The following is a 23,167-nucleotide window of genomic DNA, read 5'->3' on the forward strand; positions in this document are numbered from 1 at the left end:
ACTCTATATTCAAAAATGAAACCTATACAATAGCAATTCAATCAAACACATATTCAATAATAAAAAGGAATGCATATGCTCGACAACAAAGAATAAACCGAATCACAGTTTACGGAATTTCCAAGTTGAATCTCAAACAAACACATATTTGGCTTAACTCGACTCATTAGGGCTTGTAGCAACTACAGATGTTCTTTCGAGCTGGACCCTTTATCAAACCCACATCTGTAGGGTTACTGACACCTATAGATGGCCCACCGAGCTGGACCCTTTATCTGACACCCATCTGTAATCGCTTGGCTTAACCATTTCCTAAGGTATGGTTCAAGTCACATAAGAAAATTCTCTTTAGAATCGTTTCCAATATTCGTAATATTCAATTGACCTTCCAAATGCATTAACCCGTAGAAGAATGCCACCGAGCCACAGACGTTACACACTAGTCACCCACGATTCCAATTCACACATCATAACATAATCACCCTCCCTCGTCCCAACCGGTACTGGGAAACATTGAGGGTCGTTCACCTAAAGCCATTAGGATCCTGGGAATCAAAGCCAGCATACAGCCCAACTTTGCAAATTCATTGGATCCAAGTGCTTAACTTCGTAAATCCATTCACATACATATCAAATCGTGGTGACTTTCAATCAAATCAAATCATAATAGATCGACACAACCTACAACCATACCAGCATGCAAATCACTCAAGTCACATCAATTCGAGTTTAATTTGATTGGGCTATGCAAATGCTTTACACAATTCAATGATGCAATCAATGAGATTCAACATGACAAACGAATAACAGTTTAATTCCTGAAAATAAAGTAACAAACAAGTCCAAGAATCCCGCACCTGATTACGAGGAGCGTATCTCGCGCTTAAGGTTCAGACGTCTCGAAAGGTCCCGCGAAATCGTGCTCAACCGAGCCTACGCCTATATTAACATATTCATACGTGGTTTAATATTTGTTCGACTATCAATATGTTTACTCGAGTCATATTAGTTTAAATCATAATTTCCTTGACAAAATCCTTATAATCTCATACAATTTACCATTTGGTCCTACAACCCATCCATTTATACAACTATTTGCAAGCATACCCATTTTTGGTCATTCATTATTTTGCTAATTTAATTCTTGTAGAAATTTGAGGGTTGAACGTGTAAGGGTTCTAAAAGATTACCGAACGATTTTATTCAACTATACTCTTTTAATCAATTCATTCTCATGCTAATTTGGTGGTTGATCACCTAAAAGATTGTAGAGATACCGATTCAACTTTCCGATCACTTAAACCCTAATTTGATCGAATCCGAGACTAATTTATAGATCTTCAAGATTAAGAAGTAAACTTACCGATTACACCTCTAAATGGGTTGGATTTGACTAAAAAATTCAAAATTATTCCCAAAATTCGGATGTGGTTCAAAATCCTAAAATGGTAATATGAAATTGAGATGAAATCGAGAGAAGAATCGACAAATAAACAACGAGAAGCTCAAAGGAGAGGGATTACTCACAAATGATGCACCAATTTCGGGTTTAAGCAAGAACCGTAACAATGGCGAAAATTCGGGTTTTGAGAGGGGAAGAGAAGACAAATGAGTACCAATAGGAGAGCTAGGAGAGATATTCGGCCGGCTTCTCGCTTCCTTCTTCACTTTCTTGGGAGTTTCGGTGGTTTGAGAGGGAGAGGGAGCTCTCTCTCTCTTTTTCTTCTTCCTTTGGTGGAACACACAAGAGAAGGGGGAAGGGACGAAGTGAGAGAGAAAGAGACACAGAAATTTTGCTAATAGACCCTTATTTTGTGGGATAAAACGTTACCAACATTTTGTAAATCGTTATAACGATTTAGCTGGTGAGAAACGCAAGAAAAAGTGATCAAACGCAGAATTTAGTGTATAAAACGTTACCAACGTTTATTAAAACGTTATAACGTTTTAATTGAATCCAGCCTTCATACCGTTGCTATTTTTGATCAAAATTTACAGAGCAAAATGTTACACAACGTTTTAAAACGTCACACACAATTTTTTTTTTTTTTTTTTTTTTTTTTTTTTTAACGTAACATTTCTCCCCCCCTTAAGATGAAGTTCAGTCCTCTGAACTTAATTGCGTACCTGAATCATCGAATAGCTCGGGGTACTTCTCACGGATACTTTCTTCATGTTCTCACGTCACTTCTTTATCCGAATGGCGTCCCCATTTGACTAGAACAAGCTTGATCACTTTGCTTCGAAGTCGTTGCTCTTTCCTATCCAATATCTGCATCGGCTCTTCTCGATAGGATAAGTCATCTTGGACATGCAAGTCGGAGTGATCAATACAATGAGATGGGTCTCGCACGTACCGGCGTAATTGTGACACATGAAATACCGGATGAACCCGGTCCAATGCAGGTGGTAATGCAAGTTCATATGCTACCGGTCCAACTCGTTGCGTAATCTGAAATGGTCCAATGTACCGGGGGCTCAACTTACCCGATACACCAAATCGATGCACCCCTCTAACAGGAGAAACTCGAAGCCACACATGATCTCCTTCTAGAAACTCTAATGGTCTTCGATGGACATCAGCGTATCTCTTTTGTCGCTCTTGAGCTGCTTTGAGCCGACTCAGCACAACCTTTGTCTTTTCAGCTACTTCTTGTATCATCTGGGGTCCGGTAGGTGAATACGTGCTTGCAGGTCCCCACTATAACGGTGTTCGACATTGCTGTCCCGTAAGTGCCTCTTGCGGTGACATTCCAATACTCGAATGGTAGCTATTGTTGTATGGAAACTGTTATCGCTGGATAGCAAGTAAACAACAGAGATACTTAACTGCCAAATTTAAGGGCTCTTCTCAGTTGGGAAGCTTAGTGATGCCTTTAGACGTGGATAAGACTTACCAAAAACAGAGCAAAAGAACACAAAATACTTTTGGTTGAGAAGGACACAGCGTGAATCACAATAGCAGTGCTGTTGGGGTGGATGTATTTCCTCTGGACTAAAAACAGAGCAAAACAACTATCATGGAATAGAACAAAAGGTCAAACCGCTACAAAGAGTTGAAACAGATGGTCAAATGTGATTTAATTCTCATCGACCGTCTTAGCTCAATGGACAGCTGGAATCGTACACAGGCAGGTGTTGGATCATTTGTTTCAGAGCAGGAGAGAATTAAGCTCTGCGTTCGGCAAGCTTCAATGCATGCATTTAACTTGGACCCCGCTCATCTGAACTCACATGCCAATTATTGAACAAACAGATACTCCTTTATAAAATTTATTTTGAACATTAGACTCATCGGGTTGGTCACTTGAATGTTGACAGGCAGTTCTGAAGCGGGGCAAAGGCCAATTGTACTTGCCTAGGCTAGGGGCTATCCAGTCGTTCATGTGAGCAACCCTATTTTATCAACCCATGAAATGGTCATGTGTTTTTTTAATAAATCCGTAACATAATTTGGGAACATGTCATGTGAACAACTCTATCAATCGATAATAATTTCATGTTATTTAAATTAAATCTATATCAATGTCATGTGTTTGCTAGTTAAAGCTCTATTTTGTCAACTGATGAAAATGTCATAATCATGTGTTTTTTAATTAAATTCATAGAGTAGAACTAGCGTGTTCGTAAGTTCACCAAGCCCTCTTGTGAACTCAACTCTAAAACCTATCGAATTGGTTTTCAACGAGGAATCCAAACCATTCAAATTCTCCTACCTTACGAGTGATGCGTCTACATGTGAAAATTTTAAAATTTCGAATTAATTTTGTATAGAATCAAGTGGTCAAAAGATGTCTAAAAAATGAATGCATTAAAATTTTGTTGAACACTTGTCATGCATTAGAGATGCTTTACCTTAAATTCTGTAAATTCCATCATTTCACAGGGACATTACTCTAACCGACACAACATCAATACCATACATATATCTTTATACCAGATTGTACGCCAAGTGACGTAAGTAAATCGCTAGTGCTGGATTGCAAAAAAACAGCAGAGATACTTAGCTGCCAAATCTGAATTTTCTTCTCAGTTGAATAAGGCTTACATTTGGTTGGGGTGCACACAGCATGAATTACAATAGCAGCACTGTTGGGGTGGAACCATTTCCTCTGTACCAAAAACAGAGCAAAAGAACTGGCATTGAAAAGAGGAAAGACTGTCTTAGCTCAATGGGCACCTGGAACCGTACACGGGCAGACTTTTTTTTTTTTTTTTTGTGAAACGATGGCACACTGTTATGTATACGGGGTATTCAATTATTTGCTTCGGAGCAGGAGAGAATTGAGCATCATCAAGCATTTAACATGGACCCCACACCTGCCAGAATTTGTATCCTCCAAGGTACCTGATTGAATACAATGAGCTCCAATGAGCTTCCAGTTCCAGCCAAGCAATTGAAATTCAGTGCCCATGTAGATATAAGGGTCTGTTTCAAGATCTAATTGTAGTCAGTCAGGTATTGCACTGGATCTGAATTCCTCCTCCCTTGACTCGGTAACACAAAGCATCATCTTTGTAACTTAGTTATCTAGGAAACCCGGGTCTATCTGATAGACATCATATCTAAATCGATATGATTCCCGCTCGGAATTGATTGATTCACTATTTCACTTTATGATGTGTACGTGCTTGATCTGTTCAAATATTGAAACTTCGCATACATATCATGTAGCGAATCAAACAGTTCCGAATGAGCATCCAACGGATTTGAGTCAGATACTAATTGAACGTGCCCCGCTCCCATTATCTAGAGGCCTAGTCCGTACGCGTGTAAAAGATCAGGTGTACAAAGCGATCACATTGGCCCATACTGGCCCAAATATGGTAATGGTTAGTTGGTTACTACCTGTTAAAGATGGCTATAAAATCAAATACAAATTAATTGAATACTTTTTCTTATCCTATAACCCTTCATTCTGGCCCAAATCAGACCCATGATCAGTGTGTCAAAGCGAGGAACACGATATTCCTATTGTAACATCCCAGTTTTTATTAATACCCTAAAAAAAAAAAAAGTTTTAAAACTGCATGTAACATCCCAGTTTTTAAATATCTGGAAATTTTATTTGGCATAAAGTTATAAAAAGAAATTAATTATAACATGATTGGGATTGGTCTTGTATTTATGTAAACTAATCTCAATAACTGTCTATTTTTTTATTATATATAAATCACGTATGTGATTATACATGTTTTCCTCAATCTTGAAATATATTTATTTTGTTATGATTGAAACATATGGAAATTTTAAAGCATAAAATTATGTAGGAGCAAATATTAATTTTAAATATTATGGGGGCCTTAGAGCAAAAGTAAAGAAAACAATTATTTTACTATGACCGCATAGATTTTAGTTTGGCTAAAAAATAATCAATTTGCCTTGGATATATAGCTTCACATTGAGATGAATATAATAATCATTTTCTTAACTCGGTGCTCAACCTATTTCATTCTCTCTCTTGGAAAGGATAATATAATCGAAATGCTCACATTTTAAGAAATCAAATAAAAAAAAGTTGCAATTTCAGCAAGTTATATGGATATAAATTGTGTATTATTTAAAGTTCGTAAAATTTTATAAATCACGTATAAAGTGTAAATTATGTATAAATTAATTTCTATAATACACATGTGGCGAATAGTTCTGTGAAAAACATTCTACGATTAATTTTCTAACTAACCGTGCTACTGCTCCATTCTCATTTTCGAACTTGGAATTGTTATTAGCTCAAAATACAATAATACTAGTACATATAACAAGAGCATCGATATCTCCTTTTCACAAGAAAAAATCGACTAAGCCAAAATATTTTCTCATTCCTCTGAAAACCACAAATCCCTCCTTTCTTGTTGCTCTCTCTTTTTTCAATTATCATGTTCTTTATTTTTTTTAAAGTTAACGATGATTATCGCCAACAAATATTTTTATATTAAGAACCTAAACTTAGGACTTGTCTTGACTCTATACAATAAAGTAAAAGAAAATTAAACAGCTAGCTAGTCAAAATGGCCGCAAGGAGACCGCTGCTTTCAGTTATCATGTTCTAATGCACTTCGATTTTTGCGAGAAGAAACAGCTCAATAATACAGGATCATAGGCTTTGCCTGTGTTTTTATCGATTCTCTCGTTGATTTTTATTTTTTATTTTTTTAAATGAGAACTTTTGTTATTATTTTTAGATGCTTTTCGTAAAATTTAAGGACACACCAAGAAAGATGAGGCCTGTCATCAATTTTGTTTTATTAATTTAACATTGAAAATGCCTTTTGATTGTTCTAAGTGATATAATTGTAGTCTCTAGTAGTCTAGTGTTCTAAGCCCTCAAATCAACAAATTAAACTTACCATTTTATATATATTGATTAATATAAAAAAAATTATCTCTTAAAGAAAGAAATAAAAACATAATTTACAAACAAAAAATATATTTAAATTTTAAATTTTAAACTATAAATCCTTAATATATATATTATATATACATATAAATAATTGTAAGTATACTTTGTTTGGATATTTTCACAAATAAAGCAAATTAACTTAGGTAACTCACAAAAGTAGCCATCACTTGCCTAGGGCCTCAACTATGTAACTACAGTGTAGCAAGCACCACAATATTCTAATTAGTTGCTTCATAACTTTTCACACAGAAGGTATAACAAAAGATCGAAAAACACAAAAAAGTATGCTGGATGTTGTCGATTTCTGATTGGTTGAGAAATGTGGTGGGGACCACGCGGCCAGCACACTTGTTTTCCGGGTAAAGATTTTTTTAAAAAAAAAAAAAAACAGCTTCAGCTTCAATGCTTCATGCAAGTATGCACTAATTAAAACAGCGCTGCATGAAACCAACACTGCTCTTTTAAATCTTTACACCGGAAATTTTTCCTAAATTGATGAAACCAAAATATTGTTCAAATAAAAATAAAAATTATAAATGTGTTTTCGGCTTTTTAGAACATCTCCATCCCAATAATTAATTAGCAATTCAAACAGCTGTCCACGACTAAATAGAAATTAAGGGAGTCTTTAATAATTAATTAGCAATTCGAACCCTCGTGATCATTTTTATAATGCTAGGCTCTACTAAGTGAATTTTTACAATCTTTTATAAAATTCAAAGGAAAAAAATATATAATATGTAATGTATTTGTGTCTAAATATCTCGATCCAATATGTGAAGAGATTATAAATAAATGTATATACTTTTTTATATCTTTTTGATGAGTTTTAGCTGGGAGAATGAAGAATTTGGAAGGGAAAAAAAAAGATTTGTTTGTGTAATTTAAGTTTAGTTATATAACTAAAACTACACAAACAAATCTTTTATTGAATCCACATTGGATTCTTAACGAGAAATGTATATTATTATTATTTTTTTTTTTACGCTGATTAGATGGCTTTAAATAAATTTTGCCTTTATAATACTTTTAAATTTTGGATATTCTATATTACCTAAGAAGAAATTATTGCCCATTTTTTTTACTTTGGTCAGGCAATGAATGAAAATATTTTAGAAAATAATCGTTCCAATTGATTTGGTGTTCATAGAGCCATAATTAAAAGTCTTTCACCTATTTCTATTTTTATGAAGAGTGGGGCTATGGTACTATGCATAGTGTGGTTTGGTCTGTAGTCTGTAGTCTGTATTATTAATATCTCTATTTTCAAAATTTAAATAGTCGATCTCAACCATTCAACAGTATCTCTATATAGAAATGTACTTTGCAAACAAAATTTTAATTTTTTATATTTTTATTATTTTTAGACAGATAATAAAATTATTACTTTTGAATGGTCCATAATTTTTAGATCAAGTAATTTTCTACATAATTAAAACAAAATAAAATAAATAGTAAAAAGTGTGAAATTTAATCTATAAGTACATTATCATATATAAATCATGTTAAAAAAACGTTATTTTAAATTTTTAAAACAAAAATATTAATTCATAATACAGACTGAGTTGCAGAATAGTAAGCCCAAACTCGGCCCACCCAGTTCATACTAAATACTCGGAGCCAATCAGTTCATTCAGCTCAATGCTTGGACCCAATCCACCTGCTGATTAAAGATATTTTAATCTGAAGACGAATATGCTAGAAGCGCACTGTAATTGTTAGAACACGTTTGTTAAATACATCTTTATGAATTATGTTTCCTATGTTGAAAAATACTGACTGGCAATTTTCATAAGTAAAAAAAATTTACCAGCAAAGTATTTGATGCTTGCGTCCTTGTCCATTTTGTAATAATATTAAACTAGATATTGAAAGACAACAGAGAATATGTCTACTAGAAAGTGTCACGGCACGTCAATTTAAGAAAAACTTACTGGTTGGATGATCCACTAAGATATGGATCACCAATTACGATTTGGAGAAATAAAATCAAAAGAAAATAAAAGATGTTGAGAATTAGAGAGGAAATGTAGAAGTATCTAAGATCGAGGAGAGGACGTACGTCTATCTTCGTCCTTGCGAGAGAGTCTGAAAGAGGCGCGTCTAAAAGCAACTAGGCGGAGAGCTTCTCACGCGTGCAGGTAGAGAGGAGAGGCGGAGACTTGGTCAAAGCTGCGTGTGAGCGAAGGTAGAGAGGTGGAAGGGTTTGGGATTGGAAAGGAAATCGCGTCTGGGTGCTCATGAGAGGGAGAGAGACGTCGTGAGGTTGGCGGAGGTGGCAAGGGCGAGAGAGAAGCGGAGGAGAGAAGCAAAAGACGAAGACGGGTAAGAAAATAAGAAATAGACTGACTATTTTACTCTTTCGAAAAAAAAAAAGTTTAATTTAACGCCAGATGCAATTATGATAGTTAAATAGACTATCTAATCCAAACTATCCGATATATAAAATTCTCTTCATTTAATTAATTTTCCACATTCAACTGTGGCACTTGCAGCCTCATAATATACCGCAACAATGGGAAACTGCTTGGGCAACGGGTTTTTGAGCCTTATGGAGGAAACACAACAGGAGGATCTTCACCCAACAATTTAAGCCCACCTCGATATCTAATTCATACAATTTGCTTTAATTATATTTATTATAAAACATACTTCCATATTAAATATATTTATTTTATTTTATTTTTGACCTTTATCCAATTTGTTTCCCTCCAATATCTAATTCATACACTTTGCTTTATAGTATCAAGCAATTTTTAATGTCTACATTCACATAGTTCTAAATTATAATATGAACTTTTAAGTGTTTACAATGAGCATTCAATACTTCAATAGGTCCAAACATAAATTGTTTCATACATAAAACATGATTTTCACAAGTTATTCAACAGGAAACGCAATGTGATCGAATGAATAGAAAATGTGTGAACATCTTTTCTATCAGGCATTATTCACATGTTATTCTTCTCTTCTTTATTGGAGATAAATTAGATTTAAATTAATAAACAAGACTCTAATCCCAAAGTGTATTTATTATCTTAGTTAATGATATTAATTGAGAGTTTGGTTAAAAGATTAGAACACCTCTATCCCACTTAGAGATAAATTACTAATGTTGACCTTAAAAAGTTACAATTAAAAATATAGATCAATTGCTAATTTGGCATAAATTAGCAATATGTTAATAAATATAATATCAAATGGATAATTAATTTGTAATTATAGACAATTACAAGATATAAAGCTTGAAAATTTTAAATTATTAATATATATATAGATGTGGTTTTAGAAATGAAAGTAATATAAAATTAATTGAGAGGTAATTACTAAAATTATTGATGTGATATTTTTTTTTTACAATTTCTGAGATATAGATCTCAAAAAAGGAAACGGAGAATATAAGTAGAGATGGAACAAAAAAAAAACTTATGTTTGCTTAAGACAATCTCCCATTGTGCATACAAAATTACAAGATAAGTCTCTAACAATAAAGTAACATATATTGCAAAACAATCCATGCTAACATTGCTACTATGAATATTACATAGTATGGAAAAAAGGTATGACAAAATTAGAGCGTCTTCGTTCTTGTAAATGCAAAAAATAAATTCATTTCCTATATTAACAATTTTCTTCACATTAATACCAAAATGTTTTCATCTCTGCAATTTAAGCTCCGTTGACGCGGCAAAAATAATTAATTTAGCAAAGATGTTTCGTTTTGTAATTGAAGGAATTAATATGTTCATACCACTTGTAAAATAATTACAAAAACTTATATAATCCTTCAAAATAAATTACTATTTTAGAAAAATTACTAAATTATTAAGATATTTTGCATCCTTATAATTGAAACTGTAGGTCAAAGCACCTTAATTATCAATTCATCAGACTTGAATTTGATTGCTCAGTTAAGAGGCACAAATATCTCAAACATTGCTTTAATATTTTTATTCTGCTCATATTCATGTATTGGCAACACTAATAGCAAATTTATGATCTACATATAATTGGGTTACGTGTTCGATCATATCGGCGAAATATGGCTGCTGAAATAAGTTACTGACGGAACTTGTGTTTTTTTATTCTAGAAATAGTAGTGAAAGAAATTAACCAAAAAAAATCTCTAAAATCGCAATAATTTTTGCCATCATCATTGTCCAACACATTGCTTCTCATCCGAAATATTTATTTTTATCATTTAAGAAAAAAAGTTAAACCAAATAATTACGAATTCTGATAAATTTATTTTTAATACGGTCGCAGTTCCGACAAATTTTCTTTTCCTTTTTTTTTTCTCAAAGTTTGGGTTTTCAACGATTTTGACCAAAAAATGGTTTTGGATTGGCCGAGAAAACTTTTGGAACGCACAAAAATCAAAGAAATGGCGTTGACCAAGAAATATAAAAGCTGTGGTTGCAAAAAAAAAAAAAAAAAAAATTTCTCCGCAGTTTCACAGTTTAAAAGTACGGATATCCAATTTTGAACTTCTAATAATTTTGTTAAATCCTAAAATTAGTAACTTGTTAAGACCATACCTATTATCCTTCTACAAATTTTATATATTTTCAACACATAATAACATTAATAATAAATTCAAAAACTTCAATTTCACAAGCCAAAGTAAAGATATGTGATGTAAATCTCTAGTTTAAACAAATATATATACTCGTTTATATATAACTGATTTTTTATAATATAAATATGGATTTTTTTTTATAAACACATAATTAAGTTTTGATATGGAAACTATTAGGTGATGTTTGGTTGTATCCTAAAATTTTGGAAGTCTAAGTTGGTTATTCCATTTAGGCCGCCCTATGTTAATTATATTTGATTAAATATCTTTATGTCATCTCTTAAGTTGTTATTATTTGGTTGAAATGAGGTGACTTAATTAAGTATATGGTTTAATTTGCTATTTTTTGCGTCCATTACTATAGCTAAAATCTATGTTGCATGGATACGGGTACGGGTATCGTATTGGATACGATACAAATACAGCGATATGATATTTTTCAAAAAATTTGGATACGATACAGCTATTATATATATTATTTTTTATTATTTTAATTTTATTATTAATTCAACACTTGTATTATGTAACAAAAAATAATTTAATTAGTTCAACACTTACATTATTAATTTAAGTTAGTTTATAAAATACGATACTGTGTATATAAGTTTTACAATTAATTCAGAAACGACTCTATATGTGGCACTCGTATTTAATTTATTTGACCCATTGTCACAGAAATTCAACACCTATATTCACTTCATCGATCCATTGCACATTTGCACTTAAATTAAGTGCCACAAAAAATCTTTCATCAACTAGTAGAATAGATATTTCGTGTTGGTCATAAATAAACTAAACTGGAATTCTGGAAACGAGGGTCGCGTACAGACGGTACTTGTTAATTGAAGAGAGAGGAGATAGAAGCAGCAATCAGAGAATAGCACAGGCCCCGAATTTTTTATTAATAGAAAAAAAATAATTAAAATATCGGAAAACAGTATTACTTTTGAATTTTATCCAAAACTAAGTAGAACGGGTTATTTAAGTCCGTCCCACCGGACGGGTTTAATCACCCCGTCCGCGCTAATCACCCCGTCCGATAATCACCCTGTTAACGGCGAAGAAAAAAAAAACAAAAAACCAAACTCCGGACGGTTCTACATAACCCGTCCCGGGTCCGAAAAAAAAATAAAAACAAAACTCCGGACGGTTTTACATAACCCGTCCCGGATCCGAAAAAAAAAAAAAAAAGGCGGATGTTTCTACACAACCCGTCCCGGGTTTAAAAAAAAAAAAAAGTCGGACGGGATTACTTAACCCATCCGGGCACCCTATATCACGCGTACTGCGTCTGCGGATTAAAATGAGAGTCATTGTCAGACGCAGATTAAAATAGTCATATTCACCTCATTCTATAAAAATCAGTAATACCGATTGAAGACTCAACGGATAGAACTCAGATAGAAAGAAACAGAAGCTCAGATAAAAGCAGAGGTTATTGTCAGTGTGAAGCGAATTTTAAACAGGTAACTCTTTAATTATATTTTTTTGCTTTGTTATTTAATAACTATTGTAGAATATTTTAATTAATATCAACCGTATTTTTAGGATCAAATATATTTCAATAGATAAATTTTGTTGTATATGACTAAAATGTTATCAAATTTAATTTGTTTTTATGTAGTTATTGAAATTTATATTTATTCAATTAAATGATTTTGTTGTTTTCTGCTGTGTCATTTAGTAATTATCGTAGAATAATTTAATTAATATTAGTTTTTATTATTGTAATAATAATAATATGTGATTTATTCATTTTTGTGTAGGTTAATTTATAAAAATAATTAATCATGTTGATGCTGAGGATTTATTTTGGTGGTGAAATACGACACGGTCGTAAAGGAGTAGAGTATAGTATTAGTCCTCGTTTCTCATTGAGTGTGACTGATGAATACGGTTGGTATGATGTGAAAGGTGAAATTTATCGCCAACTTGGATATTCTGAGAATGAGTATAACCTAAAAGCACATGCACGGGTTAATATTGGTACAACAGCCCGACGTTATTATGAGAAAATTGAAATTGTGTGCGATCAGAGTTGGAGAGGTATTTATATCCAAAGTATGCGTGCCCAAACCCAGTATACTTTTCTCGATTTATACATTGAGTTGGTTCCAATCATCGGTGAAATACAACCACAGTTATTCGTTAATAGTATGGTATCAGAAACAAATCCAGAACCTCGACAGACCCAACATAGTGATAACTATGCGGGTCCCAATTTCTTTGAACCCTATCAGACACAACAAACACCGAGGCAAGACCCTCAACAGACCCAATATAGTGGTAACTATGCGGGTCCCAGTTTCTTCGAACCCTATCCAACACAACAAACACCGAGGCGAGACCTTTATCTGCATCCTTATCCCAATCTGAACGAGTTGTCACCGTCTGTTCAGACAGAATACAGTAATCAGAATAGCCCATGGATCGATCCACCGGAGGCAGCTGATCCTAATACTGATTTTGATGATGTGCCGCAAAGTGATGATGAAGAGGACGCTGACTCATGTGAGGATGACGCTGACTGGGATAATGAAGATGATTCAGAAGGGGATGTCCGGGATGATACCTCAACACAATCACACCAAACACCACACGTTCAGGCTGAACATTTTCCCATAAGTGACCGCGGTGTAAGTCACCCTGTGGCAAGCTTCAATGACACCTCAGCATTTCAACCCGCAGATGTCAACTTCTTCAGTAGGTCGAAACATGTTCATGATACACTTGCTGTAGGTAATGAGTTCTCTTCAAAAGAGGCTCTACAATTGAAAATAAATAGTTATCACATCAAAAAGAATATTGAAGTAAAAATTACGGGGAGCAATAGAACTAGCATGGTAGTCAATTGCAAGGACACCAGGTGTACGTGGCGTTTGTATGCTAAGTCTGGATTATTTTCATCTAAGTGGGAAATTAGAACAGTTTCAGGACCACATACATGCCATGCCGATGCTTCTCGTACCGATCATGCACAATTAACTGCAAAAATTGTCGCCGATGTTATACGAGAAGATATTAGGGAGAATGTTGCCTTAACCATTAAAAGCGTTAAAGGGCTAGTCCGTAAAAAATACAAGGGAATCATTCCCAAATATAACAAGTTGTGGCGTGGTCGAGAGCTGGCAATCGCACAACTATTCGGTAGTTGGGAAAAATCTTACGACCTTCTCACTCCATTGTTGGAAGCAATTAAAAAAGACAATCCAGGAACAAAATTCGGAGTTGCGCACGAACCCACAGATGATCCAACAGAAAGGTTGTTTAAGGCAGCTGCGTGGGCTTACGGTCCGTGCATTGCTGCAGTGCCTCATCTCAGGCCAATCATTAGTATTGATGCATGCTTCCTTTCTGGTAGGTATCAAGGGAGATTGCTGATAGCGTGCGGTTACGATGCTGAGAACCAGTTGCTTCCTCTGGCTTTTGCATTAGTCGGGGAAGAGAGTTTCCAGACATGGGGATGGTTCATGAGGTGGTTTCGTCTGGAGGTAATTGGTAATAAGCCCATGTGCGTTGTTTCTGATCGGCACATGGGAATCAAGAAAGTATTCACCGAAAGATACGGTGGTTGGTACGAGGATGGTGGCGAGTGCGTTCACAGATTGTGCTCACAACACATTGCTGAGAATTTGATGAAAAAAGTACACAATAGAAAACTTTGTGACCTATTTAAAATACTTGTGAACAAAAAGAAGCCACGGAGGTTTGAGGAGTTATTCGAAATATTACGAAAGAAAAATCCAAATGCAGTTGCGTACTTAAATAATGTCGGAAAATATCAAGATACCAATCATAATGAGATCCCTAAACCATGGAAGGTGTATCAATGTATGGACAACGGCGCTTGTTGGGGAATTATGACTACTAACGGATCTGAATCATTGAATAATGTATTCAAATTTAGCCGGAGACTACCAGTCGTTGCACTGGTGGAAGACACATATTACAAGTGTCTTGCGTGGTTTAGGGATAGACAAGAGAAAACAATGGCTCGCTTAGCTAGTCAACAACTTTGGTCAGAGCGAGTTGAAAAACTATTGGCTAAAAGAATCAAAAAGTGTCTGAAAATGTATTTCATGCCAATCGTGTGCACGGTGAACACGAGGTCAAGGTGAATGATGAGAGGGTCGTGTACAAAGAACGAGATGAAAATTTTACTTATAAAAAAGAAACTTTCCGGTATAAGGTCATCATAAGCAATGGAAACATAACACAATGTGCATGTCTCAAACCACAGCTAACCGGTATACCATGTGCTCATGTACTTGCCGTGTGTCGAGAACGGAGATACAACCACAACATATTCGTGAATCATTTGTATTCCGCAAAGACACTTGCCGAGACTTGGAGTGGCCAATTTCACGGCTATGCCAACCAATGTGAATGGCCTCGCTATGACGGTCTAACCATTGTTCCGGATAATAACAAAATCAAGAAGGGTAGGAGAAAGCACGCTCGTATAGTCATGACGATGGATGAAATGCAAGGGAGGAGAGTGGGACACCAAGCTAGACGTTCGACGTCCGACAGACGTGCAGCAGGTTAGTTGCATTATTTTTGTGTCATTCTCATTTGAAATGTATGTACATAATATATTAATGACCTTGTTGTTGTGTTATTTGTTTAGAGGCTTCCTTCAATAGGAATCAGGGACAACAAGCTAGACATTCTGTGTCTGACATATATACAGCAGGTTTGTTAATATTTTAATATTGATTAATTTTTTTTCCTTATCCAAAAATTGTGTATTCTAATTACTGCTTTTAAATCAGGAACATCTTCTGGTTACAGTCGAAGATGAAGTCGTACGTTCAAGACTATTTTTAAGTAGTTTATTTTTGTTATTTGGTTTGTCATTAGAGATTATGTTTGTAGTTTGTATTATGCATTGAATTTTTTTCTATGTTGTAAGTAATATATCCATGTTTACATCATAATAATCCTTATTTGCATTAGAAAAACTATTTTGGCATTTAAAGAAACATAAAAATAAAAATAAAAACAAATATTCTCAAGTAGCATTCATGAAGCTAAGTATCATTCATACAAATAACAAAAACTAAATTAAAGTAACAGTCCATTTATCCAAATGTCCATTTATTACAGTCCATTTAAATACCTAGTCAAAAGTGAACAAGTCTGGTGCTCGGTGCTCTCGTCGTGGGTATCTTCGTTCAGGTCTAGCTTCCTGTTGGTCCACTCTCCTACGCCTGACGTAAACATTATTGTACGACGGAAAGAAGTCATTCACTGCTTGTGTACGTGGCGTAACGAGCGGACTAGGTCCTGTGTTGTCTTGTGCACCAGTAACATCTAGCGGGGCCAGCTCGATATGATCCGAATCCTACAACAATCATTTTAGCATTTAGTAAACATAATCAACTATTATTTAAATAAAACTTAAAATTTGGAAATTATTACCTGATAGACCGAACGGAAAGAAGTCTTCGTTCAGGACTAACTCCACTCCGATTGTGACCTTGGCGATAATCATGGATACAACACCACTTATCTCCAAATGCTGGACACTCTTGCTCATTTGGATTGGCCCAATTTGGACTCCAATCATTTAAGGGACGAGGACGGCCGGTCGGTAAACGAGACCAACACCAATGTTGTAGAAGCACAGTTGGCCCTGACATAAGCTTTGTTTTACGCTGAACCGCAACACAAAGGCTTCTGTAGAGATAAGCTAGAACAGCCCCACCCCAGTTGTACTGTTCCGGGGAATCAAGATCTTGTAGAAATTGCAAATACATTGCCGGAACCGAATCTCCCGACGAATCAGCAAAAAACATAGACCCGAACAAATCGAGTACATACGCCCTTGTGTACTGGCGTATCTGCTCCTCTGTCGGCTCACCCGGGTTCGTATTTGGCATTGTAGCAAATCGAATACGCAACTCCTTCAAACTTATAGCATACCCAGAAATTGTTTGAACCTCTTGCATTTCGTTTGGCCCCGTTCTCTTTTTCTTTTTAAGCACTGCACTTGCGGTCCCATTTCCAAGAAGTTGATCCACTAAGATAGACCAAGTACGGTCTGAAGGACCTGTCACCGGTAACCCTACGATCGGCAGCGCCCAGAGACAAGAAACATCCTGTAGCGTAATTGTCATCTCTCCCACGGGAAGATGAAAACTGTGGGTCTCTGGTCTCCATCGCTCCACGAGACCAGCGAGGAGTGATGGGTCAATTTTTATGTGAGCCATTTGAGAAACCTGATACAAACCGAGACTAAGCAAGAATGGTTTGCAAAGGTCATTGTACTTAATCCCATTCCAGGTACCTCGAGGGTCCACTCCTACATCTCTGTAATCCTGTCAATGTCATACAATTTAATTAAAGTAAAATATTGTAATTCAAATAGTTATATCATTCTATAAAAAAAAAATTATATGATTCATGGAGTAACTTACATCATCATGGATTCGTGAGACCTTATGTTGGTCATGCGGCATCCATAATAATTTGCTAAAATTATTTGCTGACCATGCCGATTCAAAACCAAAATCATCATGTGCAGCTGCAGCATGTGAAGGGCCACCAGAATCACGACTAATTGACATTCTGCATGCATGATATTTAAAAAAATAATAATAACAATCTAAATTTACTAACCACTAACATTATTAAATAAATTACTAAATTAAGCAATTACCTATGAACTCTAAAACTCACAAGAATAAATAAATTGAGAAATAAATAAAATACGAGATGAATAAATTATCTAATTTATCACTTCTTGCAAAATACACTTACCAAACTAATAAAATGAAATCTAATTAATTCAATTTATTTTCATAATAGATTAGAAAAATAAGTACCTACATTACCTAAATTACTTGTATTACCAAAAAATCTAAAATTAATGAACTATGAACTTTAGGCTAGAATATTGTCAAAATAATCCTATGAATTATTCATATCTAATAAATTGCAACTAATAATTGAGAGTAGATAGTTAATCTCAAGAATAATTAAAATAATGCTATCAACACTAGGGGTGTTCATAAACTGGGGTATTAACAAATAAACCGGGGTGGTTCTGATCAAATTCATATTATATGAAAGTTCAGTCGGTTCAGTTATTTCGATTTTAAATTTTTACCATTTGAACACCCCTAATCAACACTCTTAATTCTATGCTATGAACTAATTTAAACTAAATTAATTTATACCATATCAAATGAGTTTAAAAATAAATCAATTTTTCCAAATTCTAAAACCCTAATTTATTAGTTTTTTTAAAATGCAATTAACAAATTAATAAAATTTACTATAATTCATAATTTGATAACAAATCAAAATATAAATTATTATTAATTAACAGATTTTAACACTAATTTATTTTAGTTATATAAAAAAAAAAAAAAACAAACCTTCAATGAGGAATGGAGAACCACAGCAGCCACCAAGGTGAAATCCGGACGGATTGTGTTAGTCCGTCCCCGAGCTTCCTTCGTCCGGTTTGCTTTGCTGGGTCCGACAGAACAGATTTGGCTTGCTGGGTCCAACAGAAGGAAAAGGAAGAGCGGGTGAGGAGGGCAAATCGAAAGCGAAAGGGAAGGGAGGGGGGGGGGGGGGGGGGGGGGGGGGGGGGGGGGGGGGCTTTAGGCGCTGGGGACAGGACAGGGTCTCTTAACCCGTCCGGGTAAATTTTTTTTTTTTTTCGGGACGGGTCCTCTAAACCCGTCCGGGTGTCTTTTTTTTTTTTTTTTTTATTACGGCAAAAGGGGGGCGGATTAGGATTAACCGGGACGGGTTAAATAGGCCCGTCCGGTGGGACGGGTTTACACAACCCGTTCTACTTAGTTTTTGATAAAATTCGAAAGTAATACTGTATTTCGATATTTTAATTATTTTTTTTCTATTAATAAAAAATTCGGAGCACAGGCCCCCACACCCACTTGAAGCCCTTTGAATGAGCCAATGAGAGAACGAATCCAGAGCAGAAAAATTGGAAAAAACAAGACACGGGTACGGAGCCCTATACAGCGTATCCGAGTAACATAGACTAAAACAGAACTAATTAAGGTAATGTCCTTTACCCTTATTTAGTTGAATTTGATGTAATAAGTAATAACACTATACACAAACGAAACAAAATTCTATACAAGTACTGCAAATAGAGGACAAATCTATTTTATTCTAGTTTTTCATGTGTGCAATTAAACTTGAGAAGACTATCAACACAAGTTTCGGGACAATACTTGGTATTTAGTTTTCAAACACAAGATAGCCAAATAGAAATAAAGTCTTACGAAATTTATAATTGCTAATAACTTCTTACATTATATCAAAACAATAAGGTCTTACATAGTATTATCGGATCGACAAGAGGGAAATAGTTTCACAAAAATAATAGTATTATTGGCTTAACAACTAAATATTTAGGCCATTTGATGGACTAAACCTTATTCCACCTGGATAAGTGGTTTAATTTTAGAGGCTTAATTTTAAATTTAAACCTAGTTAATTCATATTTGGTGGAATAACCAACGCTTAAACTCATTATTCTATGATTTAGACCTCAATCAAACATGACTTACAAATATATTAATTGAGCATAGCATTTTTTTTTTTTTGGATTGTTTTATATGGTAAACTACATCAATTTATTTGGAAAGTCTGTAGACAGTTTTTGTATATAACCAATTAAATTAATCTGGTTGTCTTGAATTTTACAAATTAAATTTTTACACTCAAATATCAACCTTCCAAAATAATTATATATTCTAAAAATATAATCATAACTTTAAATTTACTATTGCGACGACGTGGTGAATTAATTAATCATCTTGTTCATAGTTCTTGAGTCGCGCACGAATCAAGAAACAATTAATGGACGGCTGGCATTGGATCATTTGATTTGATAATCTAACCATCCTCTAATGTCAAAGGTTTCCCAGTTCAGATCCTGGCAGAAGAGGAGAACTCCTGGCCATGGCAGCGATGGAGGAAGGGGGCCCGGAGGATGGTGCTGCCACTCAGGTGCCTTTTGGGATGGATAGCAATACAGATCCAATGTCTAAAAGCGCCCAAGGCACTGAAAATAAACACTCCATTGATTGGAGTGAGTTAAAAAGCTAGATATTGTTTACATGTTTTAGCTATGGAAACAAATCTGCTATGATTCTTGAGAATCACAGGACCCTGCTTTTCCAAATCTACCCATTCATTTGTTTTGAGATTTGTGCATATAAAACAACAGATTTTGAGATTTGTGCATTTAAAAAAATTGAGGGATGGATTTGGAAAAGCAGGGTCCTGTGATTCTTTTGAGAATCGCAGCAAATTTATTTCCTTTAGCTATTGCTTCTGTTTCTTTCTTTCTTATCTTTTTTTTTAGTAAAAGTTGGAGGTCAAGTCATCAAACTATTTAATATCCTTGTAATACAACAAAGAATTTCTCTCAAATATTGCTTCTGTTTCTTATTTGAGGTCTTACTGCTTATTTTGGTATAGTTTACCTTATGTTTGGTTTATTTAGCTGTTATGCTTTTGTGTATGATCTGATGTAAGAACAGTTGTAACAACTCAAGTATTTGTTTTAGGCTTCCTCTTTGAATATCGATCTTTGCGGGTGCTTTTTGGTTTCAATACGAAAACGGTGGGCTATCTACTATTTTTCCAAAAAAAAAAAAAAAAGTTTCTAATCTGACCATGTGAATTCAAATTGTCATATATAATTCTTCTACGGAACTATGAACGTGTCATAATAAATGAAAAAAAATTGGTTATCTGACCATTTGAATTCAAATTATCATATATGAACGCTTTATAATCAAATAAAAAAAAATTGGTTGTGGTTAAGTACACATGACACGTGCTACTTTCAGAAAGGCTTCGCAAATTTTGCAAGAAGAGATTATCTTTATATATGTGCATATATATCGCACGTACTCAACTGGAAACCTGATGAATTCAGAATACGGTTACATACGACCACATCAAACCTTATGCAAAGATACTATTTAAAACACTAATTTATTATAAATCGTTTCTCGTGAGATGAATTAGTAAAACTAAACGGGGCAGTGTAATCCGTGAGACACTATTTATAGCTCAAGCTCCAAATTTATTTTCTCCGAGTCCATATTCTCGGAGGTAACATAATATTTTTGTTTAGATCCAACCCGTCTGATCAGAATCGGAACTAATCCGATCCGAGATGGAATGCACGGAGCTCTTTTAATATCGTGGATATTCTGATTGGATCGGCGGTCCAGATATACAGAAAAGTTTTGTTACCTTGAGTGATATGAATTCCTGGCTCTTCAATTCACTCAATTTCTCTCTCTCTCTCTCTCTCTCTCTCTCTCTCTCACAAGGTCGCGATAGAAATGCATTATTCCCCTAAGATTTGGTCAAGATAGAGGCTGCCAAAAGATGTCGTGTAATTAAGAGGATTCAAGTAGAGGGTACACTATTAATTCACCATAACAAAACATGCAACAAGCCACTTATCTCATCGCTAATTGCAAAATTGATCTTTCTCCATGGACTGTACCTTTAAAAACTACTTACTACGTACTGGGGCTGTTTTTGAAGCAAAATTTTGTTCACGGCAAGATGACCATTTTCTAGAACTTTAACCTTTGAATCATCTCCAGAAGCTAAAATAATGCTACTAATCACATCGAACAGTGTAATGCACTTATTCATTGATTTGACAGAATTATTTCTGTAGCTCCTTCACAAAACCATAGAATATGGCCGTCTTGAACCTAGGCCAGGTCAGGCCCAATAACAGAACATAGGCCAGGCCGAATATGCAATTACTTACGTTGCAGTGGATTGAAACTTTAATTTCTGTAATTAACTAAACCATCACGCAACCCGAAGCACCACAATTTAATTATTTAGGAAGCAAATGATTTAAATCCAAACTGCACCGATCTAGTTCAAGTCTTCTAGACTTCATTTTGTCCAAACTAAATGTTAGGTTGAAAAATAACTGATTGATAGGGAAAAAAAAAAAAGGAAAACAAAACCCAGTTTGCATCATAGCAAATGTTAACAGGCGCATCAAAAGTACATTTTTTTTTAAGGTTTACATAAAGCAAAACATCTTTGTCATAGGGTACAAGTATCACAACTAGTAAGCATTAAGCACTGCCAACAACGGGAGTTCCTCTCAAGACAGATAACAAAATTCTTGAGATATACAAAATAAGATGGAGGCAGAGTTAACAAAATAAGATGGTTATATATATTACAGGACTCATTCCTAACATCTTTAGCATCCAATCTCAAGCCAGGGATAACTTCAAAAGCATTTGGAACGATATCCTGCAACAATAAAGAAACAAAAATTAACATTAACTGTTGAAGATAAACAAACAAAACACTCAAATGGAGATGGTATCTTGGTTAGACCAGGCAAAAGTAAAAAAATTACAAATTACACCCTTTCACTTTTTTCCTTTCCCTTATCCCGATACTTTCTGTATTTGATTATTTTCTCAACACCTCTTTGGTCATTTCTCTATTTTTCTCTAACAGCTAGAAGCCATTGTATCCATTATAAATAGGACTTAGATTTTGCACAATGAAATGTATGTATGATGATCAATTAATGAAATATTTCTTCTTCAAATTCCATCTGAATTTGCAAATCAACTTTAGACCTAGAAATCTTGAAATAAGCCTACGAAGGAGGGTGACAAGGACAACCAAACAAAATGTTACAAATTGTCTTCAAAATTCTAAATGAGAAAGAAAAAATTATCAGATTTTTTGTTATAATAGGAGATTGGGCACACTTTGCAGTGATTTACAATGATTATTCTACTGACCAGAAAGCATAACTGATGTCGTTGCACCCTATTATTGTGAAGCGAATGAAACTGTGAAAGGTTGTGACTGTTTAGATTCAAAGGGATAAGTTTGGTTCGGTATCAATATGGAGTGCATCTAGACAGTTCAACTTACATTTCAGAGAAGTCCAAGCCTAACGTGTGAATAACTTCTGACATTTTGGACGAATCAGCATCAATGGTGGCATTGATCATGTACTTGAAGCCAGTCATTTTACACATAGCATTCCCCAAATGCATCCAACAGAGGCATCTCTTTGCATAGTAGACACTTGCATTGTCAGAATCTTCCTCTATTGCCTACATTAAAAGCAGCTTAATAGCTTTAGAATTATTCAATGAAAAATAATTTTCCAATAACA

Source organism: Carex rostrata, chromosome 4, assembly GCF_964058835.1.
Source record: "Carex rostrata chromosome 4, lpCarRost1.2, whole genome shotgun sequence".
NCBI lineage: Eukaryota > Viridiplantae > Streptophyta > Magnoliopsida > Poales > Cyperaceae > Carex > Carex rostrata.